General features: G+C 27.0%; 1 protein-coding gene and 1 long non-coding RNA gene across 11 annotated transcripts in view; one reads left to right on the plus strand and one right to left on the minus strand.

The window, feature by feature from the left end:
* LOC136970163 (single-stranded DNA-binding protein 3-like) overlaps positions 1-21,918 on the plus strand; it is a 212,643-nt gene that overhangs the window by 156,351 nt on the left and 34,374 nt on the right. The window lies entirely within an intron of this gene.
* The window catches only part of LOC136970221 (uncharacterized), a 36,113-nt gene that overhangs the window by 5,139 nt on the left and 9,056 nt on the right, over positions 1-21,918 (minus strand). The window contains exons 2-5 of the long non-coding RNA XR_010879959.1: positions 16,540-16,675; positions 12,228-12,337; positions 6,145-6,290; positions 2,270-2,329 (exon numbers count right to left, since the gene is read on the minus strand). This is a non-coding gene — a long non-coding RNA (uncharacterized lncRNA). The remainder of the gene's footprint in view (positions 1-2,269; positions 2,330-6,144; positions 6,291-12,227; positions 12,338-16,539; positions 16,676-21,918) is intronic.

Below are 21,918 nucleotides of genomic sequence, written 5' to 3' on the forward strand. Positions count from 1 at the left end.
TTAAATAATAAATTTAAAAAGATAGATCTTAATTTGATCTACTTGGACCTAAATCGTGTTTATATGGTGTTTAAACACCATAGCATTTAAGGAAAAAATGTGTGCACAAATTCAGCCCTTAGTTAAGTCATATAGCACTATCTCATTGTCTTCGAAATTATATAATTTGTATGTGGAATAAAACACTTATTTCAAAAACGTTTGCGATTTACTGGAGAAGAAGCACACCGGTCAAAGGCACCTCAGTTGTTTATTTTAAAACACTTAATATATTTATATAAATTTAACTCCAAAATAACAACTTAATTAAATCTGCTTGCAGAACTATAGTGTTCATTTGAATTCAGTTTGGATATAACTTAGTATTGAATAGGATTTAAAATTAGCATTTATGTAAGTCACTGTGTTGGTTTATTCATAAATTATGAATTCTTTATGGAAATTAGAATCTTTTTATATAGCAAGTCAAATATATTGATATTGGACACTAAGAGGACCTTTTATTCAGGTCCATCTTGGGTTTGGCCAGGCCCACAATGGGGTGGCTGAGTGAAGAAAAATTCCTGAAATTTTTTTGATTTGCCTATATTTAATCCCTATCCCCCAGAGCAGCAGATTGCCTTAACTGTCTTAGCCATTAATTCTTCATATTGGGATTAAATAGTAAGTTAAGTTTGTTAAATATTCTTGTTGCCATATCCTTAATATAATATTTAACTAGGAAATTTTTCTTAAAAATGTGCATATGAATCTCACAAACTATTTTAAACCTATTTTGTAAAATTTAAAACTTAGTTTAACTTGTTAGCAGTTGTATCTTTGTGTCTTGAAGGGATGATGATAGGTCACTATGATCCACAGATCATTATTTAATTTACTTCATAACTGAATTTGATTTTTAAAAATTCTGTTGATATGTCACTTAACATTGTCTTTTGAAACAAAAATAAGCATAACTTAAACTTCAATTTAACTATTAATGTAAAAATTTATTTAAAAAATTTAAGAAAAATTTACGATAAATTACATGGATCAAAAACATGTATGTTTTCAAAAATTGATTCAAACCAATAATAATTATAATTTTCTTCATAGTCATAGGAAGTTTACAATGTTTATTATTTTATTTGCAAAAAATTGGACATAAATACAATAGCGAGGTTGAGGCTGAAATTTTAAATGCAAAAACGTGTACATTGGATGTTCAGTGCTGCTTTCCTGTAAGCTTAGAAGTTTGACAATGGCATTTGGAATGTCGAGCATGATTCCACTGACTTTCCAAACACCATTGTCAAACTTCTAGGCTTACAGGAAAGTGGTGCTGAACGTCCGACGTACACATTTTTGCATTTAAAACTTCGGCCTCAACCTTGCTATTAATATTTGCATAGCCTCTGATTCCTAGAATCATTAGTTTTGTCACTTTCAAGACAATCCAAGCAAATATGCTTCCGTGCTTACCACACATGAACTTCTTGCGGATTGTACATTTCTGATAAGTTGTGTTTCTACAATGACATGTTTTTTCATTTTTTTCCCCCTTTCTCAAGTGATCTAGACTTTTACAACGATTAGATCCTTTTTGTTCAAAATTAGCTGAATTTTCTTAAACTTTAAATTTTGTGTCTGAGATTAAAATATTTACATTAACAAAAAAGTGTTGGTGAGTCATGATGACCCACCTAACCTTTTTTTTTTTTTTTTTTTTTTTTTTAAGGAATTGCTGCATCCAAATTAAGTTATGAATAATCATAACTTAATTTTGATGCAGCATTATGCAGATTGAGGTAGGTTTAGAAAGATGCTAAAAGGGACATAAACAAGTCATCAGTAATGGAAGGCAAAAAAAGATGTAAGCCTATGGATTGTGGTGACCCTATTGTGGTTTTTTAAGATTAAGAATAAATGTTTTTATAGTAAAAAAAAAAATACAGTAGAATGTTGTTATAATTTTGATGTATGTACAATTATAATATATACAGGCGATAAAATTATTGAACTTTTTTAATCTTTGGGCAACCATTACTATGGCTACCAAAATATGATGACTTAATATTCAGTTGTTTGATGGTTTAAAATTATCTTTCATCTGAGTCAAAAATAATCTTTATCATAATCTTTGAATTATGGAATATTTGTAGAATTACTAATTTATTATCAAATTTTTGTTATAAATACAATAACAAATACATATCATAAATATGCAATATTTTCATAATAAAAGAGAAGCGAGAAGCAATTATTATATCACTGGAATAAAACCATTTACCTGATTATCAAGAGAATGAAAACACATAACAGCTTTTCCAGGATACAGACTTCTGTAGTTCTGTAATATAGAGAATAAAATTTTAATTTATTTTATTTAAAGTTAAAATAATTTTATAAAATTCTATTAATGAATTTTTACTTTAAATTTTGCAGTAAAATATTTTTAATAAGTTAAACCATTTATGGTTGGGAATGGCAATCTTGATTATTTAACATTGTAAACAATCTGCCTTCATATATTATCTGTATGTTGGCAACTATTTTTTTGACATGACATTTTGGAAATTTTTCCAAAAATTGCTGTTCTAATTCATGAATTCAAGCTATTGAGATCTTTAGACATCTTCAAAACTCAAAAATGTTTGTGCCCATATGTTTTGTGTGTGAAACAACTCAACTTTAATTTTATTTTTTGGTTAGTGTTACATCATTAACAACATAACAAGTTATAATATTTTAGCATCAATTTGCTATATATATAGAAAGTAGTTAAAAGGATGCATTAAATAATGCATAGGATAATAAAAAGTCGGCACTTATCTAATGTGTTGCATTAAACCTTCATTCCTGTGTGCAAGGTGCTTTCCATTAGCTGAGTACATAAACAATTCATACACAAATAAGTTTAAAGATGAATTAGTAGTAGATGAATTGAAAGTTCTTTGTAAGAGTAAAATTAATAATAATGAAAATGAATAAAATTTTATAATGAAACTTGTTATGATTCTAACAGCATAGTTTTAGGAAAATAAAAGTGTATTTTTAGATACCTTTTGAATGTTACATAAACCCTCTGAATCGGTTTGCAGCTTCAAGGGTCTATGGACTCTAGTTTGGGAAACTGTATTAGAGTAATGTGCCTGTTTTCTCTGAATTGATTTGTTTGACAAGTTTTCTCCATATTAAAAAGATCAACATTTTTTTTTCCTTTTTTTTTTTTTGTAGTAATAATTAGAATATGTACAGTACATATATGAACTTCCATTAAACTGAGTTTTGCTTAAAGCTGAATGATCTGCTAAATTATATTGAGCTATAATATAGATACCATTTAATATTTAATTATTAAGTAATTTTGCCTAGAGAGAGGCATTAGATGCCATTTCTTATTAAACAGTAGTCATATTATAGCTTGATATAATTTCATGTATCACTTGGCCTTAATTAGATTATATATATATACAGTATATAAAGCTAATTCTTTAAAACAAAAAATGTTTTCATAATACTGAATCACAGCTACCATGTTTTACACAATCACAGTTTGCATATTTTTTAGCATATAAGACATCCCATTTTAGCACAAATTATTTAGGAAAAAGTGTTTAGTGTATTTACCTGTGGCCTACTCATTAACCTATGGGAGATTGCAACTTCACAAATAAGATGCAAGGAAATTTTTTTAGTCTTATGGACAAAAACTTCATCTTATATGTCATAAAAGAAATGAATAAACCTAAATTATGTGATTTTTGTCATCAGTAGATTGAAAAAAATGTGAACTTCAATCTAGGATTTAAATGTAATTTCAAATATGCTTGTAGGATAGAGAATTTAGAGCAAACTATTCCATATATTAAACTGTCCACTAAACATTTGTTCAAAGTATTAAGTGAGTGCTGGAAACATATGAAAAGTTTGTTTGTATATTGTATTAGCATATTCCTTTCAGTTAATAGCGATTATTAACTGATTACATTTTTCATTTCAGTATCTATATAAAATATGTAGTTAGTTTTAAAATTTACATACATTTTTAAAAACTGCTTTATTCAATAGTTATGACATAAAGAGTTTACTTTTATTTGTGTAAGAAAATATTTCATATGGTAAATATAATTTTAAAGAATATAGTAATATATTGCTAATATGTTATATATGTTCTAATATGTTCTAAATATATATTTATAAATATATTTTAAATGTAAAAATTATATACAGTATATACTACAAAACTTTTGTGCTAAAGTCAAAATAAAAGAATTATTAAAAATTAAATGGAAAATCAGTATGTCTGTTGTATATTATTAGCTACAACTTTAAAAAATATTCTCAAAGTTTCTTCTATTATTTCTTACATTTTTCAAGGCAACTATTTCCATTTCTATTTTTATGAATAATTAAATTCATTTTGTTTTTAAAGAATATGGTTTGAATATTTTTAGACTAATATTTGTTTTACAATTAATTTTCCAAATAAAGTAATATATGGTATATTTTATTTTTCAAAATAGTAAATGAAATTGTTTAAGAAAATACAGAAAATTTTGATAAAATTGTTTGACTTTAATACATCTAATACTTACCAGGATTACTTTTAAACAGGTGATTAAAATTATTTATATCATTTGAAAGAAATGAAAACAATTGAGAAAGGCCTTTTGCCAGAAATGGTGCATAATGTGGCACATACTGGTACCTATGTATCACAGTATCAATAATAGATTGTTTAGCTAAGCTGTTCAATGATCACATCAGTTCAAATGTGCTTTTTTTTGCTAACAAGTGTTTAAATTAAATTCCTTTTAAATGCCTTCAAGATGACATTATGAAGCAGCATTAAAGTAAATAATTATTCAATATACAGAACTACATAGAAATGGAACTGCTAAACATTACCTATTTCATGGAATTTTATTGTTTTTCTATCGTTTTTTATTTCACAAAATTTAATAAAATCTCCCCCTCTAAAACCCTTAAAGTTCACTTGTCTATAACAAATTTTGTCTATATCAAAAATATGTAACAGCTCCAAACATAAAATATTATCTTTTCTTGTTGGGATCACCAAGTATATTTATATCAAATAATTCTTGGAAATTCCATAATCCTATGCTTGCAGGTTTATAGGAATTCTATTAGTAAGTTCTAAATCACTGATAGAGCTCCTATGTACCTGCAGATGAAGAATTATGGAATTTTCAAGAATTATTTAATATAAAATATTCTACTTACTGAATGTAAAACTGTTGTCACATTCCAGAAACCAATGATTCCTTCAAAAAGTATTCTTATTATAAACAAGAGTTTTGTTAAAAACAGAAAAATATATTTTTGTTTTCTTTTTTTAAATCTTTCTTTTCTATTAAGAAATAAACACTGAAAATTTTACAATACCTTATATCATGGCACTTCAGGAGTGCTGTGAAATAGTGCTGAACAGCACCATAACACTTATTACATATATTACTAAAAACTGCAATACCTCTACTTTGATAAAGAAGTAGGGATGCTGCAAGAAAAAAAATTATCAAGTTGAGAGTAACACTATTACAAGAAGGTTTAAATAACTGCCATATATGATAACTTTTTCTTACATCTCAAAAAATTGTCTTCTCAGCTAAATAAGAATTAATGAATTGAATTTTGTTTTGTTATTTGAAATATGTATTTTTTTTAATGCTTAATCATTATGGTTTTATTTATAATGCTATTTTTGAAGTATTTTATAAGATCACTGAAAACTAAAATATGATAGAAAATCAGGTATCTGGTTAGCTGTTTTCATTTTCTTTTTGTTCTAGAGTAAAAAAAATTAGTCTTAAGATCATTTTAAATATTTGTAAATTGGATGAGGTTAATAAACAAACAGTTTGTTTATTAACCTCATCCAATCCAAATTATTTATTTAAACTAAAATCTTTCAATTAAAATTATAATGTTATATGATTAACTGAAGTTATCTGATCAATTATAATCTAATATTTTCAATTTGGGATTGTTTTGCTTAAGACTAAGTACAATATTTAAAATACTTTATATAAAGCAGAAAACTATATAATACACTAGAATCTAAGTAACAATTTATTTTTTAAATCAGTGATTTTTTTTTTTTGCACGTTTAAAATAAGAGAACATATGAATGAAATTTACCTTTTTAGAAAGTAGGATTTGGTATTCTAGCATTTCTATTGATTATTTATCCTCAGTTTAATGTTTATAGTTTTAAATCTTGAAACTTTTGATTAAATTTTTTTCTCCAAAGATTTAATAAATATTTTCATTTGATAGTTTATATCCTAGAAAAGACATTTTCGAACATTTTATTAATATGTTAATAGTGATTTTATTTTTTGTTTTTAAATACACAAACAAATTAATTCTTTATTTTCAGAATAAAAGTTAATTAAATCTAATTATATATAAAATATTATAAAAGAAATATTAAAATAAGCTTCTTCTTTAAAGCAAAATTAAAGTACTAAGTATAAAATGCAAATTCTGGATATTAGTTTTTGTTAGTGTCTAGGCTTTATTAGAAAATAATAATGTATATTTTTCTAGAATTATTTTTTTTCAACATGCTTACAAGTATGTAAGCCAGTAGATTAAAATAGCACTAGGATGAGACAATGTGAATTTGCTTTGCAATGGATGCTATATTTTTCTTTAATGTTTCTATCTGCCCCTATATTCTGCTTAGGTTCCTTTCTAAGTGATCATTGTGGGCTTGATACTAGCCATAGTCATACATTGTCCACTTTTGTATCAGTGATTGTATATTGATGATGATGATGCCTTAAGTATAGTTAAAGATGAAAGTGTTTTATATAAACTATTCTTCTTAGTATCATCATTTGATACTAAGAAGTATAGTTTATTTAAAACATTTTCACTGTAACAAACTAACATTTCAACTCTTAACAAAATAATGATATTTCTTAGTATTATCATTAGTTTATTAGAAAAGATGTATCTGATGTGCTCTTATGATCAGCAGTAACTAGGGAATGTATTTATGTTTATATTTTGCTAGTTAACAGATAAGTCATATTCTTAAGTGTCTGAAACTCTTGCAGCAAAAGTTTTCTAGAAATTTTAAGAAAAATGTTTTTGAATTGGATTATATTTGTAGCTTCCTTAACAAATATGCTACATGAATAAATAAATAAATAATATATATATGAGGGAGATAGTGAAAAATAAACAATGTTTGGCACAGGTTTTTAAAAATCTTTAAAGTAAGCTCTTTCTGCAGTTAAACATTTCTGACAGCACTCATACCATTTGTCAAAACAATTCTCAAAGCCATTTTTGTGATGTCTTTAAGGATTTTCTGTCATTTTCATATTTGGCTTCTCTGATCAAGGAGAGAGTAAAATATTTTTCCAATTATTTATTCTCTTGATCTTGATCCCACAGACTTTTTTCTTTACCCCTAACATAAAAGAGAAAGTTGAGGGATTGAAAATTTCAGTCAGCAGCAGAGGCAGAAACCACAGTGACAACAGTCTGTAAATATATCACACAAAATAGCTTGCTTTGATTATCATCACTAATTATATAATATACTACCAAATATACAACATGATAATGTTTATATACAGTATATAAACAAATAATATATATATAACGTTATTTAATTTTAAAATTATGTATTTTTAAAAAATTAATAATTGATCATCATTACGATAGTATGATGAAATGCTTTTAATGTATATAAATAAGCATATTGGAAGCTAACTGAATATTTTTCAATCGATTAGTCTTTTATGAATCTATAATTGGAGTGTAATTAATATAACTTACTAAACTGGAATCTTATTCTTTGATCAGATTTAATTATTAACTATAGCTAATTAATAAGATGTTAAACTAAGTTTTTTGTTACAAAGTTATATTAATTGTACTATAGTTTTAAGATCGAGTTTCTTTCTAATCAATTACAGCTGCTTTCCAACTGGTTTTATAAATACATGAAATGATATACAGAATAACATTTAGTTATTTGTTATAAAGCATTTAACTCGTCTTAGTACAGTGTTTTAAGATGAAAACACTATGGAATATATAAATTATTTTTGTAAGACAAAAAATGTTACAAATTCAACATTTTTAATGAAAACTTATAATCTTCCTTATAACATCTGATTTAAGTACTATATCATTTACTCATAATAAAAAATGATCAGATCATATGAAAGAGTGATTTTCTAATTTATTATTTTGGCTAATTCTGTCATACCAATAGTTAATTAACTAACTACAAGAAAATTAGCAAACTTTTATTGTTGTAACTTGTTATGTTGTCAACTTCTGATATGCAGATGTATTGGTTACCATCTCTAGACTACTGAAAAAAGAAAAAAAGATCAGACATTGGGGTAAACTGAATAAATTCCAATATATCTGGAATATTCCAATACACTGATATATCAGTATCAGATCAGTATGTTACATCTCTGTCAAATACTAAGACAGGATGTTTAGGATGTTTCTATGCAACAGTTTCTTATAATAAACTAAATGTCATTCAATATCATAATTTACAAAACTTATAACTGTTATTTATAATGATGTATGATGTTTGTAATGAAAATAATTTAATACAACAGCTTCCAGGACTGCTTTGACAAATGGTATGGATACTGTTAGAAATGCTTAATTGCAGAAAGAGCTTATTTTTGGAGGTAATGTTATGAGACTGAGTGTTTTTAAGAAACTTATACCAAAATTTCAATTTATTTTTGACTCTACTTCATTTGTTCAGAATTAATATATATCTGAAATAAGACAATAAGACAGATATGATGTTTATCTACATCAGTAATTCTCAATTTTTTTGAGTCTGTAGTAGTACACTTTCAGCTTTTGATGGCATACCAAGAGCTATTGTTGCATCAACAATATTCTTATATATACAGTGTAAGCAAAGAGTGATACTAAAGATCTAAATTTGTTTTATATAAAAAAATATACAAATAATAATTAATATAATAAAAACAATTAGCACTTAATTTCTTTTAAAGTTTTATGACATAGTGGCTGAAAACTATTGATCTATGCTACATACATATATACTGGACAATAGTAATTACCTTCCCTAAATTCAATGCAAGTCAGAGATATTTAACAGTCCAAATGCAATAAAATTTTATATGGTGACATTTCAAAACATGGAAGACATTTCTTTTCATCAAGCTAAACTGTTAAACAACCCGAACACGATCTTGTAGCAAAAGCAAGTATTTTCAGCTAATCTAAGAGCTTTCAAGCATTTATTTTATATTACTGAGGAGATGAATATTCTTTTTATTGATGGTCAGTAACTTAACAGATGTTTTAAGTTCTCATATTGATGGAAATGTTTATTATATAGTAGAAATAGATTAACTGAATAGTAAACTCTGATGATGTGTGCCAGAGCATATTGAAAATGTTGAGTTAAATAATTTTCTTTTTCGTTTTTGTTTCTGAAAACAGTGCTTATATTATTTTTTGAATTTGGTATGTATTAACATGTCAAAGTTCTCAATGAAATGTCATTTGTAATTGAAAAAGGTAAAAATTATTATAAATGATAACTTTAAATTATATTTTTCCAAAATCTGTTCCTTGCTATATTTCCCTTTCTGTTTAAAAGATAAACTATTAAAGTAACATTGAAATTGTATATAATTTAGTCAGTAAATGTGAATCAAGTATTATATTGAATAAAATTGATAAAATCATTTATAATTATTAATAATTTTATATTAATAATAATAAGTAATAACATGAATAGTTTATTCAATTTTGAATGAATGAATTTATCTAAAATATCGATAATCTGTCATGACTGTGAAAATGAATTGTCTGTTTCCAACTACTGCTATATTTCTAAATGCATATTTTTAATGTATCTTCAATTAAGAAACATGATTACATTTTATTACAAACAAAATAGACTAATATATAGCAAAATAATTACAAATGATTGCATATCATCTCATTTATATTTACAATTATTGTAACAGTATTAATTTATCCTAATTCATTATCTCAATTTAATTGAAAATTGTAATTTGCTATTCCAATATAATAGCAGAGTTAATTCAAAATGTCAATATTAATTGGAAATGTCCATCTCTAATAATAAGCTTATACATTTAATTTCTATATCTGTTAGATTACTGTTTTGTAAATTTAAGAGAGAATTATTTAATTCAATTATTATGATGCAAATTATATAAGTTATCAAAAACATAGTATTATCAATATATAATTTGAAAGGACTTCATTAAAGTTTATAAATTGTTTTTTTTTAAATAATAAATTTAAAATATTTTAAACATATCTTAATTTTACGAGAGATATTTTCATATGCATTTTTATTTATGTTAAAATGACATTTGAAATAGGGTAGATGTACCAGTTTTGGCCAGAAAACAAATTTAACTTTAAAATATAATCACGAATGAAACAAACTTTTATTGTTAACTGTGTGACACAGTTAACAATAAAAGTTTGTTTCATTGGACAGATTTGAATATGTGGTGATTATATTTTTAAGTTAAATTTGTTTTCTGGCCAGAACTGGTACATCTACCCTATATTTAAATTGGTATTTTGCAATATTTAACCTCTTGTGTGCACAGTCTTTATTGTAATGACTTAATTTATCCATTAGATTTTTTTTCGTTTTTAGAAATGTGTGTTTCTAAAACAAACTCTGAAATATTTTCTCCTGATACTAATTATGAGATATTGGGCTGATGCATAAGTTCATTACATTTGTTTTTTGCATGGGAACATTTGGTGGTGGGAGTTCAAGTGACAATGTTGTGCTTGTGAATATTATTTGCATTTTGCAGATCTGAAGAAAATAGCATTATTTGTGGGTTAAAGGAGTGTGAAGTGGAAAAAATGAACACTTTTGACACATTCTTCTATTTGAGTGTAACAGAGGAATAAAGGCAGTGGAGAAACTTAAAACATTTGTGCCTTGTATGGGGAAAATGACATCAGAAAAAGGACAGCAAGGAAATGGCTTTATTGTTTCAAAAAGGACCACTTTTACATGAGTAATTCTCAATGTTTAGGATTTTGATGAAGATTGTTTAAATGTTTTAATCCATGATCCATAACATTCAACACAAGAATTGGCAAATGTGATTCAGACTGTGAGCAGTCAGTGATTGTATTGATATTTGCATTTCAAGATAAAGGTACAAGAATTGGATGTAGGGCTACTGCATGCTTAACTCTTTAAGCTCTGAAAATTATTTCTATCTATGTATTTAGAGGCTAAATTGTTTTTATCTCTTAGGCTACAATTGGAATTTATATAGCAAAGCCAGTAAAACAACTTTTCCATTGGCTAATTTTGTTTTGAACAGATTAGGCAAATTTCATGTTTAGAATTAAAAATATTAAAAACCTATGCATTAATCCAATAATTCAAATGTAACATTTTTCTACCTTAAAACAAAATTTCTTTTTGTACTTTGTTTCTTAATCTATAAATACTAAAATTACTATTTTTAAAATTTAATTTCTAGTATGATATTTAACAAGTTATAACAGAAATTCTCTTTTTCTTCTGTACTTCATATGTATAAAAAATTTCTGTACAAATAAAAATTATTAATTGCATTCTATATGAAATTAAAAAACTAGTTTTTAATTGTAAAAAAAATAATTTATTCTTTAACTTGCATTTCAAAAATATTTGTTAAATAGAAATCTATCTAAAATATTTTCATATAATATATAAAGAAATTTAGTTGTATAGTTTTGGATAATATTTAAATTTAAACTTGCTTTTATAAACTTATTAATAAAAATATCATTAACACTTTTTATTTGTTGATTTATGATGATTCCAAAGAAATAGTGAGTGAATTTCAGATAATATGCTGAGAAATATTTACAAATTCAATTCTAAACTTTTGCTATAAAATATCTTAGTCTTTAAGTATTATATCAAACTCAAGTGAGAAAACAAGTACATTAGTCATATTTAGAAAACTAATTATGCAGAACAGCATGCATTTATTCTAAATCTTTAAAATAATGTATATGATTGAAGTTAATTTCTTAAATTTGTAATTACTTCAATATTAAAGCAAAAGGTTATTTTAATGATAACATTTTTCGCTCCATATTTTTAAACAAATTTCCTTCCATTACATTATATTAATTATAAATATATTATTATAATTTTCTAAATTTGAAACATATGATGCTAAACTTACATGTTATCCTTCTTTTTTTTGTTAAATAAAGATGTCTTCGTTATTTCAAATATGTATTTTACAAGGAAGTCTTCATTAACTGTAACACAGTAGTTATTGCATTTTTCTCTCTGAAATAGTAGTAATAAAATAAACAAATTATTTAAAATAAGTATATTACCATGATTCAAAATTAGTAGCAATCAAAATTTTATATCTTCAATTCATATGGAGGTTTTTCATATGATTTCTTCCTCCAATCCAACTGCCACTGTTGACTATTAAATGACCCATGTGGTGAATATAGGTCTCTCTCACCTTTATATGGCAACAGAGAGACTAGTGAGCAGAGGGCCAGTATAGTGATGACAGAGGGATGATAATATCAAGCTGAGATGAAGGAAAGCATCCAGAGCAGAATGTTCCTGTTGATAATGTGGGTAAATGAGCTAATAATGAAGTGTTGTCTTGTCTCCATGCTAGAGAGGATGATAGTTTCCTAGAGTAAAAAAAGCCATTAAGTAGAACTGTCTCTGTTCAGAGATGGCACAGAATAATTTCCAGTGATGTTCAGTGTTCAAGCAGCCAGTAATAGAAGGGGCAGGAATGGTCCCCAGCCTTTTTCCCTTTGTGCAGACATCTATGCCTCTGTCAGATAATGCCTGGAATGTTGGTAGATGGACCTCAGAAGATCCTGTGAGAGATTTGTTTACCAAATTGAGCCTGATATCACCCCTGACTGGACTGCATTATTGGCCTCCTCATTGCTTGGAATGCCTGAGTGATCAGGAGTGCAACATAGGATGATTGGGGCTGGAAAGAAAGTAATAAGGACAACAAAATTAATCAAAAGAGAGGAAGAGGACAAGACACAAGCAAGTGCTATTAGGATGCAGTGGCTGTCAGTAATTGTCAATATAGGCTGGCCTACTTTAGCTGGAGAGCTCTTTATATTTTCAGAACCTTCACTATACAGATCTGCAGCAGGAGTCAACTTCCATTACCTCAGAATAGGAGATGGCCAGGATGACCACATCCAAAACACTGTACAGATTGGAGATTTAGCCATGTCTGACCTAATATAAGCTATCTGGGTTACTTACTCTGATGTGTTGGGATGTTTGTCCCAAGGAGTGTAACTCATGAATGGTATCATGTCCATGCAGATCCAGTCCTCCAAGTAGAGTAGACATAGCAGTAAGAAGTGTTTTCATGTATGCTTGCTGGATTAAGAACCTGTTGTCAAAGAAAGGCTAGAGCACATGTGATAAACTAGCATGTTCATAGCTAGAGTATGTTGGTAATGTGCCAGCAGTAGAATGCGAGAGCTACCAGAGCAGAGGCACCAATAGGCTAAAAGTTCCTGGTACAAGTGACGGAAGATAAAAGCTGCAGTGCAGTGCTGGAGCCATTTGCGGAGAGGTAAAACTTATCTCAATGTATAATGAGATGTTGGAAACTGTTTGAGGACTCCCAGTGCAGTTTTCAAGATAGAATGATGCAATGTGATGCACAGTTCTAGAGGAGTCCCCCTCTAAAAATGGAGCCTGAATTCTGCTATAGGGCAAAGGACAGTATATGTTAGGTACAGTATATTCCCATCCCTGAGCTAGTAGAGAGACATGAAGCATTTTAAGAAGCCTGCCTAAGTGAGGATGGTACAGGGACCACAAAAGACCACATTGAAATATAGACAAGTTGCAAAAGATTGTAACCTGTGAAATGACCATAGTTGTTAATGTCAGTGGAAGAGGTGATGGTTGAGGAGAGAAGTCTATGCAAGTGCGTTTTTGTGCCAAAAATATCATGCTCCATTGGGAGGCACAGAATTCTAGTCAATTGAGGGCTCTTTGAGCATGGGCAGTCACTGTAGGTTTGTGAACTAGAGATAAGGAGATATAGGTCATCCGCCTATAATATGCAGGTTTTGTAGGGGGCAACAGTCTATAAGTCTGCCATATAGCACGTGAATAATAATATTGCAAGGATGCTGCATTGTGGGATGCCAAGACTTGGAAGTACTGATGTGCCACCTTACCCAAAAGTCGCCATCTGTTAAGAAGTTTGTAAGCTAGCATAGGACACAGCTCCCTAAGACTCAGGGAACAAAATTCCACAACAGGTCCTGCTAGCATGTTGAGTGGTAGGCTCCTTCCATATCTAAGGCCATAAAGTAGGTCTATTGTTGACTGGTCTAATACTTGATTGGATATCCCCCTGTAGGGAATAAATTCAAAATGTATGGAATGGAGAGGGCATATGGTTAAAAAGTAAACTTGTATTCACTGCAACATGAAGTGCTTGAGAACCTCTGTAATAAGTGATAGGGAGATCAGCCTGGAAAATGTTAACAATCAGGGCTTTTGGACTGGGATGACTATCACCATTTTCTATATTGCTGGACACTTGCCTGACATCAAAATTGAGTTAATGCTGAAGCAAGATATGTTTGCCCTCTGGGAATGAAGCACTGATCCAGGGGAGTTTGGCCATAAGGATTGAAATACCCACTGGAGGTTAGAGAGGCAAAAGGGAATCATTGTCTCACCGATGCACAACTGCTAATTTCAGTTTTGCACCATAACCAATGCATGCACTGAGTATCTGCATCTTGCTCCAAGGATTTGTGATAGGAGACTGGCATAGGAGGAAGGTGGGAGTCAGAGGCTGGAGCAGGGATACAGAGACAATAAGAAATGTGGTAGAGTATGGATACAGGAGGAGGAGAGCAGAATTATCTGTTGTTTTGCTAAGTTATGTTATTGGATAATAAACAATAACTAAGTATGCCTTTGTACACTGGAGGGTTGAAGATTGAATAAAACCTGTGTCAAAAATGCATCTGTATTTCAAAAAATGTGGAGAAATGAAGTGGACTGATATGAAGTTGGATAAATAATAAATGTGTCTTTATATAAAGTTTAAAGAAGTTACTAACACCCTCAAAATATAAAAACTGTTTGTACAAAGGATTTGAAAAACTAACACTGTATAGATTAGTTTAACAGGTTGATATCATGACAGATATTATGTTTTCATACCTTACTCAAAATTATTAGATTCTTGTCAATTTTAGTTATATTTGTATTTTATTATTTCAAACTTTATATTCAAATTATTATAATAATCTATTTTTTCAATATTATTTAACTTTAAACTAAATAACAAATAATTTATATATATTGTTTCTATAAACACTGATACATAACAAAGAAAAGAGGAATTTATAGTTTTCTTCTTTTAAAATTATAAATTATTTTATCCAATTTTAAAATTTCAATTCAATTCAAATTTCAATGATTTTCATTAGAAAAACATTTCAAACACACACAAATTCCAGTATAAATGAATATTAAATGTAAACATTTATTTTCACTTGTTTAAGGTAATGATTTTATCTATTGGAATTCAATTTGCAATTTTGGAACACCGCCATTGATTCATATGACAACATACAATTACATCTTTTGATAAATTTTTAAATGTTATTAAGATTTATATACGAAAAATTTGAATGAAATATTTATTTAAAATCAATTATTTAAAATGACTTTACATAAATCTGCGGAACATCTGTCAATTGGTAGCTTCGTTACTAATACAGGTATCTCTTGATTAACGTGGTTAATTAATTAAAACTTTTGCTGCCTATAAAAAGGGATTTCCACAGTTAATCCCTTTTTCAAGAGTTGGGATAGAGCTTGAATATCATGATAGCTCGATAGAGCTATTCACCGTTATTTAGGTAGAACTGAATACAGATGTTGCATTTTTATGGGCATGAGCATTTTTAGTTTTTATACTATATGGATAATGGAACAGACAAATGCTGCCAGGTCTGGCAATTTAGTGCCAGATTTCAAGCCAATTGACGATGTTTTTTTTTTCAGTGTGGCAATTTCTTAGCGTCTATAATAGACTTCTTCAAAACACGTAGATAATGAGTCCTGAAGTTTACAATACAATATTTGAAGAAAAATACAAAAAAGAAATGTCTCAAAAGTCCTGAAAACACACAGGATTATGTAAAAACATGCTGCAACATTATCTTTTATTTGAGGTTGTGTCACAAAAGGAAAAATAAATGTCCGCCCCATTTTTATATTATTAGATATTACTTCAGAAGAATATAAAAGGATTTAAAAATGTTAAACAATATTTTTATTCTTTAGTGACTAAGTTGTTTATCATGTAAATTTTTATAAATGTGTCATTCCTGTTTCATATTGTATTTCATACAGGTTAAAAATATAACAGTATAAAATATCAATTTTTAAAATAAAATATCATTATCATTATAAGACTCATGAAAAATTAAATAAATTTTGCTTACCTCTTTACTTTTGATGGAAAAGCATTTAATCATACTTAGCTATTTCGTTCTTGGAAAACTTAAAATATTTTAAGTTTATTTATTATTTTAGATGAAAAATTATTGCAACCATAAATGGTAAACACCATCCACTGTCCTGTAAAATTTGTTATATATAAATTTTAAATAAACAAATTTATAAGAATATTAAGATATAAGAAATTCTTACACTTTATTTATGAATAGAAATTTAACTTATTTAAATATTTTGTATTATGTAAGAAATAAGTGAATACTATACTACTTTGAACATGTCACATTTGAAAAGGATACAATAAATTGATAATAGATATAAGACTAAAAAGAGATGTTTGCAATAATTTATTACTCTTTAAAGAATAATAAATTATTGCAAACCTCTCTTTTTAATATATTTTTCTTTCAATTTTTTTTTTTTTTTATACAACTATATATATTATGTACTGAACTAAATTATTCCCAGTGAAGCATTAAACAATGGTTATTTCTATTTCACTGAATTTTTTATTGAGATAAATCTGAATACTCTATTCTTGAAACCAAGTATTATTTATTAGATGATAAAAAATATCTAATGTATTATTTAGAATATCATCATCATATAAGTTGTTTGCTTACTTAGGTTAAAAATAAAATGTCTTCAAAGTGATATAACCTAAGTAAATAAAAAGTGAAGTGGAAAAAGTTTTTTTTCACTTTTTCATATTATGATATGAATAAATGAAAAACTTAAGATTATCGAAACGTGCAGAACTTGCTTGGAATATTTGTTTTATGTGGATTATTCAGGAAAAAAACTTTTAAAAAAATCAGTTTTTTAACTAATGAAATTAAATTTCTATGTAAATTTTTTTATTGTTGATTTGCAATTTTATTTAAAATTCAAATATGTTAATTTACGATGCCAAAAAGATATTCAAAATTAACCGCAAGAATGATCTTTTGTGACCATTAAAATTATCTGCAAGAACAATTTTAAAATAACTATAGTTTTTATCTCTATCTTGTTTTTAAAATTTTGATGAAATATTTCAACAAATTGTATGTACAAATGAAGCAAGAAGCAGGTAAAAATTTTCAGTAACCATAATACTGTTATTGTAATAAAATTAGAAATGGAAACTGAATTCGATTAAACTTACTTTTTTTTTTTTATTATAGATTGACAAAAGAATTTTTCAATGATTTTTTTTCCAAGAGAAACGTATAGCACTTACTTTCCTTTTAAAATATGATTTTAATATTAAGTGGCTTTATTAAACAAATTGGTTTATAATTTACATAGAAATTCATTTCCATTAGAGAATTAATTTCTATATATTTTAATTTGTTTGTTTGTGAAAATTATTACAAAGATTGCTTTTAGTCTTTGGTATAATTAAATAAAATAAAATATCTACTAATGTGAGGTAGATAATAATAAGGGCTTATCATTTGTGTTTGTTTTTTCAAAAATTGAAATTTTTAAATAGCATAAAAATAAATTTAAAAACAAAGTATTCAATGTTGAAAAAAACTATCGCTTAAAAGTGAAATCACAAGTTAAAGTCGAACACATAAAAATATTAACGACTGGTAAAGCAATTCACATCACTTATCCATAAGTCGATATGAATAAAAGTTTTTATGATTAGTGTAAGTTGAGAAACAATAAAAGTAAAGTCAAATGATCCGTTAAACTATTAATCATATAGAATTATTGATAAATGACGTCTATCGTCATCACAACTTTACCAATCATTAATACTTCCATGCTTTCGACATAAGATTTGGATATATAAAAGCATTAACGGTTGGCAAAGTTGATAGCAGTCGGATATTAACAATTATTAGTAGCCTAAATTCATACTATCGATAAAAGGATTTCAAAACATATTGGATATCATCATCATATTATAATACTGCACCTTGATACAAAGTTAATTAGAAGTAGTTGAACGACAAAACTCCAACCATGCATCAACTTTCGTAGTGCACAAGTTAACTATCAAATAGATTCAGTTGATATCTAATTCATGTTTAAAAAAAAAACACCTTACTTTCGTAATAAAACTAATGCTTTTAATATTATAGCATATCAAACATTATTTCACTATACTGATGTGTCTTGTATATAGTTGTCATTATTTATTATATCTTCTATTATCGTTTTTATAACCATAATACTGCTTTTATATTATCGATACTTGCTTGTGGGCGTGGAGGAAAGATCATTAGTGATGCCTGTCTTGCCATTGAATGCTTTTAAATTAGCGTTAATTATTTATTTAAAAAAATTCAAAGCAGTATTTTGTATATTAATAATTATAATGAAATACCTAGCTTCAAATTTTTAATATATGAAGTTCTAGTGTATTTACTTTTGTCAAATAAATACATTAGAACTGTAGATACAAGTCTGATATCACGTGTTGTTTTTATTATTTTATCTTAAAAGGATTACTAATTTCAAATTAATAATTAGATATTTGAGAATTTGAGAAAAACTTACAAAATGACGTAAAATTCCAAAAAATAATTTAAATGTCTTATTTTAATTGTTAATGCCGATAAAAACTTACATAATGCACCGTAATAAGTAATTTTATATATTAAAATTCTTTCCATAATATCCTTTACAAATATTTGTTCAACAGATTCTACTATAATTCCAAAGGCGTATTTTAACACAAACATGTTTATACAGTATGTGTATATACAAAATAATTAGAATTACATGCTTTCTTGCATTAGTTTTAGTTAGTCTTTTAGAATATAATGGAAAAATATCCAAGCTGATTTTTTTCCAGTTAGTATGTTATTCCTTTAATGGTTTGTGCAGAAACTGAAATAATTTAATTAAAAATCACGTTGTAATGAAGTAGGAACGAAACATTAGATGTATCATTACTGCATTGATACTTAACAAATAAATTCATATGATGCTTGTAAGTTAGAAAAGTTACCTCACAGATTAATGAGCATTTTAATTTTGCAATTAGTCGCTAATCGTTTTCATAGCATTTTCAAGGAAATTGTCATGGTTATCGCCAAACGAAGTCTGTGTGATAATACTAATATGCAATTGTATGTTAGCATTACTAATGCAAGCGAAAGGCGATTAACGGCAAACCGAATATGCTTATTAGCCTGTCAGGCAATTCCCCAAGCTTATATTTCACAGTATGGTCTGATAGATATCGAGCAAATGTGATGAATTATGTTTTTTACGACATAATTCACGCACATAATTCCGTAAAGACGAATTTTTTATAATAAAACTACTTTTGATTTTGAATTAAATAGATGATAATGAATGACTTTTCAATTTGAAAAATATTTACTTAAGGTTACAAATGGTAATTAATCAAATCGTTTATCCTGCTTTATCATTTTGTAAATCTGACTTTTTAATAGTAAATTATATTTTTAAGAATTTCTTAAATAAAAATTTACAGAAAATATATGATTAAATTATTTAGAAATATTATTTCTAACAACGTATCAGATTTTTCTCTTTCGAAATTACAGATTCGTATAGAAATATCTATACCGACAAATGCAAATATTTGCGTATATTTAAAGAACTACATTTTAATCTTCTCATTTCAATACTGAAAGAGTGAATTTCGATATTCTTTACATTTTAATTCAACGTTATGCTAACAGTATTTATTCGAATTCTCAGTCTTCTTTCACACATGGCAGAAAGAAGTAATGGTTAAAGGAATAGTCTTATCTATAAACAAATTTTTCTTTGAATTAAATTTATTTAAAACTTTTTTTTTCAATGTTTAAAATGTCAAAAAATTAACAATTTTTCCTCGTTAATAGTAAACCGTTTATAACTTTTTTTTCTAATAAAAATGAAATGTAAAATAAAATATGTTATGTGTTTTCATATATTTATTTTTCATGCAGCTGGCTGTTAGGTCACATCAGTTTTTCCAGCTAAAAAAACTTTAAGAACTTAGCAACGGTATTCCAGTATACATTTATTTCTCTTGAGAGAGAGTGTGTTTACTCTTTAGGTCAGCATACAGTACTATCAACAATACGAGACATTGCCGAGAAATATATATTACTGACTATAAAAAGTTTGAATCTAAATTTTATCAAAAAAATTACAATTTATGTATATATAATAACCAATATAGATTTACAAATACGTGTATTTGCGTTTAAATATCTACATAAATTTCTATTGATTATGTGTGAATGAAATGTGTAATACATAAATAATTACATTGAAGTTATGGCATATATAAATTGTATAATTACAAATGAAATATCATAATATATTAGATATTAATTAAAATTTAGAGTTTAATTCGTGCATTTTTAAAAGCATTTTTTATGTGTAAAAATATACACGTAAAAAATTATATGGATTGATGTTGATATGCATTTGTGATATGTATATAGTCGAGTTTACAAAAATTTTGAATTCATTCACGTATAGCAGAGGAAGTAGCATACGCACAGTCTATTTATATATAAATATAAAATTTGCATGTATAGCTATGTATATTTATCGACTATGTATTGTGAAGAATACTTTCCGATATTTGGACATTAATTTATATTTTTAAGTATATACATTTTTAATATAATTTTCATAAACATTTTACTGTGGGATATGTTATTGCTGCTGTTGATTGCCAGTGAAATACACAATTTGAGAAGCATTCATATATATAATACAATGTAGCTCAAGTTAAAATAGGAAAAAGGAATCTAACATTGGAGCAAATTTTTTACTTTCAGGAATAAACTAAGCAACTTAATTTGATCATGGAAAAAAAAATATGGGCTCAGGAAATTTTTCTGAGAGAATCCTTGATTTTGTATTGTTTTAATCTTCCTGTTGTTTTAACCGCCGTGCATTTAAAAATCTTTGAACATCAGCTTTGGAAATGGACTACAACTTCATGATAACTAATTCATTTGATAAGTAAATTATTGCTAAAGTAATAATAATAATTTTGTGAAATGATTATCATGCAAAAATGATGATCCAAGTTTACTCTGACGAAACGAATAAGAATGTACAAAACATTTTGTGACGACAGCTATAAAGAATAACAATGAAAATTAATCTGACGGTCATAATCACCTAGTATCATTTAGTATTGAGATGAAAGTTTGAAAGTAACATTGGAGTAACACGAAAGCACAAACCCTGCACAGAAACAATTAGCGAATGAGTGGATATAAACAACTTACACGAGGAAAGTTAGGAAAAATATGCAAAATCATATTCATAAAACCGTCTCTGATGAAATTTAGTCTTCATTGCAAGAATATAAATATTCATTCTCCAATGATAAGTATAAATAAATATTATTTGCTGGGATTATTTCATTATAGCGTAGTTAAAAC

The sequence above is a fragment of the Centruroides vittatus genome, unplaced genomic scaffold (assembly GCF_030686945.1).
Source record: "Centruroides vittatus isolate TY-2023 unplaced genomic scaffold, ASM3068694v2 contig_1046, whole genome shotgun sequence".
NCBI classification, from domain to species: domain Eukaryota; kingdom Metazoa; phylum Arthropoda; class Arachnida; order Scorpiones; family Buthidae; genus Centruroides; species Centruroides vittatus.